The sequence below is a fragment of the Panthera leo genome, chromosome D1 (assembly GCF_018350215.1).
Source record: "Panthera leo isolate Ple1 chromosome D1, P.leo_Ple1_pat1.1, whole genome shotgun sequence".
In the NCBI taxonomy this organism is placed as follows: domain Eukaryota; kingdom Metazoa; phylum Chordata; class Mammalia; order Carnivora; family Felidae; genus Panthera; species Panthera leo.
The window spans coordinates 95,539,651-95,546,678 of NC_056688.1; the positions used below are offsets into that span (position 1 = coordinate 95,539,651).

The 7,028-nt window shown below is 38.4% G+C and overlaps 1 long non-coding RNA gene across 2 annotated transcripts; it reads left to right on the forward strand.

The window, feature by feature from the left end:
• The first annotated feature begins 619 nt into the window (after nt 1-619).
• LOC122200873 lies at nt 620-6,434 on the forward strand. Of its 2 annotated transcripts, none has more exons than XR_006193959.1 (2): nt 620-740; nt 5,935-6,434. It is a non-coding gene; the product is annotated as an uncharacterized LOC122200873 (long non-coding RNA). The 2 variants fall into 2 exon arrangements; XR_006193958.1 differs by having other exon boundaries at nt 620-733.
• Nucleotides 6,435-7,028: the final 594 nt, after the last annotated feature.

Sequence of the window (7,028 nt, forward strand, 5' to 3'; positions counted from 1 at the left end):
ATTTGTAATACAACTTGAAGTCCTAGATTGTGATACTTCCAGCTTTGGCTTTCTTTTTCAAGATTGCTTTGGCTATTTGGTGTCTATAAAATACCTAGGAATAAACCTAACCAAAGAGGTGAAAAATATATACAATGCAAACTATAGGAAACTTATGAAAAAAATTGAGGAAGACACAAAAAAATGGAAAAATATTCCATGCTAATGGACTGGAAGAACAAATATTGTTAAAATGTCGATATACCCGAAGTAATCTACATATTCAGTGCAATCCCTATCAAAATAACACCAGCATTCTTCACAGAGCTAGAACAAACAATCCTAACATTTTTATGGAATCACTTTCATCTCAAGTGAAAAACTCAAAATAACTTAAGAGATCTACTGTGTACTCTTTCTCCATCCTGTCCATTGCCTCACTCACATGAGGAAAACACTATCTTAAACCTTGCAGTCCCCTGCTTTATAAACATATTATAACATACACATATACATAGAGCTAGAGATGTGATGATGTTAGGAGGGGAAGCCTCTGGGAGGTGATTAGGTCATAAGGATGGAACCCCCATGAATGGGATAAATGCTGTCATAAGAGGTTAAAGAGACCAGAATTCTCCCTTTCTACCATGTGAAGGCACAGTGAGAAGGCAGCTATCTATGAACCAAGAAATAGGCATTCACCAGACATCCAATCTGCCAGTGCTTTGACCTTGGGACTCCCAGCCTCCAGCATGTGAGAAGTAAATTACTGTTGTTATACCAGTCTGTGGTATTCTGTTATAGCAGCTTGAATGGACTAAGACACACACACAGAGACACACATACACACCTAAATTCTGAGTAATGCTTTTGCAACTCTGTAAGTCCTGTCAGTCTGTAGATTTAGGCCTTCCTGATCTCTGAAAAATATTTATTATTTGTTTGCTTTGTGAGTTGCCTTTTTCTACTAATCTAGAGCATCTATTATTCTCATGTTAGGTTTCCTGGCTCTATCCTCTATACCTTTCATATTTTTCTCTATTTTCCTTTTCTTAACGTTTTTGTTCAGTACTTGGAGAGAAATTTCTTCCATTGCTCTTCCAGGCCAGCTATTTCTGTCTTAATAGTAGTCATTTTGCCTTAACTCATCTGTGGATAAAGAAAGTGATTTTTGCTTCAAAAAGTCCTTTCAAGCTGCACTTGAATCTTTTTAAGTGCACTTATTTTTCCATCCAAATTGTCATGTCTCCTTCAGCAGCTTTATTTGTGGCTGTGTTCTGTGTACTCTGCTGGATCTTGCAATCTCTGGTTTGAACATGTGTCATTTTTTTCCTTGATAACTGGGACTCAGGTGTTATTGTTAGAATACACTAGCAGGTAGCAGTCCCCAAGGGGAGGAAGTCAAAATGGTCTTCTGTAGAAGCCTCCCTGTTTCTCAAGGACAGGGATGACTAAGCCCACATTTTTGGCATCTCAGGTCTCATGGAGACCTGCCACATCAAATGTCTTCCTAAAGCCCACACATGTCTTTGGGCCAAGCTCTCCTCAGTGTCCCCATTTCATAATCCCTGCCTCAGGGCTGTCACCAGCAGCTAGACATGTGCCTAGCCCAACAGAGCAGAAAACCCTGTACCAGTTCACTCTAATGGGACTCCCATGGAGCCTGTGGCCTCATTTCCACTTAGCAACACGCAGACCCCAACTAGTTGACTCAGAAGCTTTATTGGACTTGACTGATACTGAACAAAAAAGAGAGTTAGGTTCATGTGGCCATCTTTCCAGAACTTCCCTCTAGAATCAGCATCTTCATCCAACTCCATATCCTAGTGAACCTGTTTCCTCTATTGCAAGGCAGCAAGTCCTGCTGGAAGGTCATCAGCTTTGGATTCAGAGATCTGTATTCAAATCTGCCCCTCACAAGTGCAATCTTATACAGGCTACGTAATCAGTATTTCTGAGCTTCAACTCTTCATTTATAAAATGGTGCTAATGTGAAGAATAAATGAAAGAATATATTTAAAGCACTTTTCCCAGTGTTGAGCACATGATAGGTTTTGCAGAAACGTTAATCCCTTTCCCCTACAATTTGATTTTCAAGAAGTGATCGTTGCCTAGTGAACCTCCCTCTAGGTTTGACATTTCAGCAACAACTGATTTTCATCACCATTCCTTATGTTTGTTCTTACTCAGTCCATCATCTTGAAGAATCTATATTAATGGCCAATGTGGTAGGCCTCTTGGTGTCCCAAAGCCTTCCTGGGGGTATCAATTATGCCTTATATATAATGACAGCCATCCATCACAAAGGGGGAAAGGAATCCTCAGGTGTAGAGTCAGAGGCCAAACTGAAAAGGAATGTTTAGAGGGGCTCCCGGGTGGCTCAGTAGGTTAAGCATCCAACTCTTAGTTTTGGCTCAGGTCATGATCTCATGATTTGTGGGTTCAAGCCCCACACTGGGCTCTATGCTGGCAGCGTGTAGTCTGCTTGTGATTCTCTCTATCCCCCCAACTGCTTCTCCCCTGCTCGTTCTCTCTCTCTCTGTCTGCTCTCTCTCTTTCTCAAAATAAACAAACTTAAAAAAATGAAAAATACACCCCCATGTTTACAGTAGCACTATCAACAATATCCAAAGTATGGCAAGAGCCCAAATGTCCATCGATGGATGAATGGATAAAGAAAGTGGGGTACATATATACAATGGAGTATTACTCGGCAATCAAAAAGAATGAAATCTTGCCATTTGCAACTACATGGATGGAACTGGAGGGTATTATACTAAGTGAAATTAGTCAGAGAAAGACAAAAATCATATGACTTCACTCATATGAGGACTTTAGGAGACAAAACAGATGAACATAAGGGAAGGGAAACAAAAATAATATACAGGGAGGGGAAAAAACAGAAGAGACTCATAAATATGGAGAACTGAGGGTTGCTGGAGGGGTTGTGGGAGGGGGATGGGCTAAATGGGTAAGGGGCAATAAAGAATCTACTCCTGAAATCATTGTTTCACTATATGCTAACTAATTTGGATGTAAATTTTAAAAAATAAAAATAAAATTTAAAAAATGAAAAATAAGAAAAAAAGGAATGTTTAGAAATCAGCTCTGACAACAAATGTAAAAGCATTAAGAAGAGTTCTCTGCCCTCCTCTTTTCTGCTACATGTAGGGCATGCATTTCCTTTTCTTTGTAAAGGGAAAATAAGATCACCCCATCCTCCTGTACCAGGATGAGGAAAGCAACCTGTCTTGCAAGAGACAGAGTCAGCACCAAAATGAGTCTGCATAAACCTTACTAAAATAACCTTTATCTCTCATGAGTTCTGTCATGTGTTTCTTTATTACTTCCCCATAACTTATACTTCCTTGAAGCTCAAACCCTCTTTGCTTTGTGAAAATGGTGTATAAGCTCCTAAGTCTAACCACCTCTTTGAGTTTCACTTCTTTCCTGTGGACTCCTGTGCATGTAAACATATTAATAAATTTGTACTCCTTCCCTCAAAAACAAAAATAAAGGCATTAAGAACATAATTATCCTTGGGGCGCCTGGGTAGCTCAGTCGGTTGAGCATCCAACTTCGGCTCAGGTCATGATCTCATAGCTTGTGAGTTTGAGCCTCGTGTCAGGCTCTGTGCTGATAGCTCAGAGCCTGGAGCCTGCTTTGGATTCTGTGTCTCCCTCTCTCTCTGCCCCTAACCCACTCGCATTCTGTTTCTGTCTCTCTCAAAAATAAGTAAACATTAAAAAAAATTTTTTTTAAAGAACATAATTATCCTTTTAAAGGTTATTATGTAATTGAATCTCTAAATTTGCTTGAATGTAGATTAATTCACTCCAATGAAATCTCCAAGAAAAAGGGATATCCCCAGAGCTCTTCAGGAAAACCAAAAGAATTTTTAATTGCAACAAATACATGAAGGGATTCTTCCTTATAAAAGAAGAAAATATATGGCAACTTTTGGGGGATAATTAATGTAAAAGATATCAAAGATCTGTTCATGGGGGCCCTAAAACCCATGAAATGAAGAATAATATCAGTGTCCATGTTTCTGGAATATCCAACTCTATATATACACTCAGAAAGAGTTCTCTTATTTTATTCTCCATATCCCCTCACAATAGCCAATGACAATATTTTACTTTGTGTCAGAAAAATGCTGAGAAGACTAGCCTCTGGGTTGCTTACCAGCCTGATAATCACTAATACCGTTTTACATAGATCAATTGACTTGTTCAAAACTTTTCTGTTAGTAAATGATGGACACAAAACTCAAAATAGGCTTTCTGATTCCCAGTCCACTCTTCTTTAGGAAGGGAAAGGATGGCACAAACCAAGCCCTTTGGCAAAATGTCAGTTTAAAAAAAAAAAAATAGAAAGGAGCAAATATGAAAAATAGTTTCTCAAAGCTCCAGAAACAGCTGAACTCAAAAATCTGAATCATGTTTTTGTTTTGTTTTAAGTTTATTTATTTATTTTGAGAGAGAGAGAGAGAAAGTATGCATACATGCGAGTGGGATGAGGAGTAGAGAAAGAGAGAGAAAAGCAGGCTATGTGCTGTCAGTGCAAAGCCCAACACAGGGCTTGATCTCATAAACCATGAGATCATGACCTGAACTGAAATCAAGAGTGGATGTTTAACCAACTGAGCCATCCAAGCGCCCCCCAAAAATTAATCATTTTCATTCAAACTTTCATGAATCAACAATACATCAAACAAAAGAAAAAGTATTTATTGAGCTCTTTCTTACTATGTGAAAGACACTATGTTGATGTTGGCGAGGATGTGAAGAAAAAGGAACCCTTCAGCTCTGCTAATAGGAATGTAAATTGGTGCAGCCACTGTGGAAAACAGTATGGAGGTTCCTCAAAAAATTAAAAATAGAAATAGCATATGATCCAGCAATTCCAGTATTGGATATTTACCCAAAGAAAATGAAAACACTAATTCAAAGAGATATATGTACCACAATGTTTATCACAGCATTATTTATAATAGCTAAGATATGCAGACAACCCAAGTGTCTGTTGATAAATGGACACACACACATACATACACACACACACACACACACACACACACACACACACAATGGAATATTACTCGGCCATAAAAAAGAATGAGATCTTGCCATTTGCAACATGGAGGGACCCACAGGGTATTAAGCTAAGAGAAGTAAGTCAGAGAAAGACAAATGCCATATGATTTTGCTTATGTGTGGAATGTAAAAATAAAACAAACAAAAGAGCAGAAACAGCCCCATAAATATAGAGAACAAACTGGTGGTTTCCAGAGGTGAGGGAGGGGAGGATGGGCAAAATCAGTGAAGGGAAGTGGAAGGTACAGACTTCCAGTTTTGGATGAATAAGTCATGGAGATGAAAGGTACAGCACAGGGAATAGAGTCAATGGCATTTTAATAACATTGTAGGGCGACAGATGGTGAGCACAGCATAACATACAGACTTTTCAAATCACTATGTTGTACAACTAAAACTGATGTAACATTGTGTGTCAACTATACTTCAATTTTAAAAAATAGGAAAGAGCAGTTCTTTCCCATAAATTGTTTAGGGTCTTCAATAGGGAATATCAGACTCTTTTATTGATTCATACTGCTACCAGTGGCCTTGAGAAATTCTGTGTGGGGCTAAGTAGGAGGGGGTTCCAAAGAAACAGGCCATAAGAACCCAAATGGCAAAGGAAAGAAACATACTAATTACTGGAAGATTCTCTCTGTACTGCAGCCCTGCCCAGAGGTAACTTCCAATAGCTGAGTCAAAGTTTTCACACCACCAAGACTTTTCTTTGTGTTTTTGCTAACTCGGATCACTTATGATTCTTCAAATGTCTGTGCAAATGTACAAAAGAATTTCTGCGCCCAACAATGAAAGCACTACCAGAGGTAAATTATGTGGAAGGAAAATTTATAGATTTCCTTCTCTGTTTTCTTAGAGTGTAACTTCAATTGTTGGGGCCATGACAAATAAATGGACTGAAAAACAGGAGGCAAACATAGAAGACCACATTATTCTGAAGATGAGTAACAGGCACTGACAGAGAAGAAAGGAAGGAATAAAGGAAAAATGATATTGGCTCTAAAAATAAATGCAGGGGCCACATGTGGATACATAACTGAGAGGTAAGATAAGAAGTGCTGAGAATAGGTAGTACATCTAACTATGAAATACTGCTAAAGAAGCAATAAAAGGATCCACACAACCATCTTCAGAGAATAATGCTGATTCAAAACAACCAATCTCCAAAAGTAACATACTGTATAATTCCTTTTATATAAACTGTTTGAAATTACAAAATTATAGAAATGGACAACAGATTCATGGTTGCCAGAGGTGCAAGAGACGGTGGGAACAGGGGAGAAGTGACTTTGGCTACCAAAGGGCAGCAGACAGGATCTTTGTGGCAATAAAGTGTTCTGTATCTTGGCTATTTCAGTGTCATGATCCTGGATGTGGTATCTACTAAAGTTCTTCAAGATGTTACTGTTGATGTAAGCTGGCTAGAGGGTACATGGGACTGCTCTGTATTCCATATTACAACTGCATGTCAATCTATAGTTATCTCAAAATTAGAAATTTAACTTAGAAAAAATGAGGTGAAGTCCATGACAGAATCAAAAGTGGTTGACTCTTAGAAGTAGATATTAAAGATGGAGAAGGATGGGAAAAGTGGCTGTTCCTTTTCTTTAAAATTCTTGCAGAGCCATCTAGATTTGTTGAATATTTTATAAAGAATTAAGTTTTAGATACTAGTGTGATGAAAGACATAAAAATGGCTTGGACTTGTGAGGCTTGACCTTTTTTAGTGGGAAAAATAATAATTATTAACATTTACTAAGCATGTGCTATTTGCCAACCACTGCACCGAGCATTTCACATGCACATCCTCATGTAATCCTCAGGAAAATCTATGACATACATGCTATCTTTCTCTTCAATTTCACTCAGGTACAACTGAGGTTCAAAGAGTTTGAAGGATTTCCCAAAGGTCACATAGCTAGTAAGCAACACAGTCCAGCCAGGCATTCA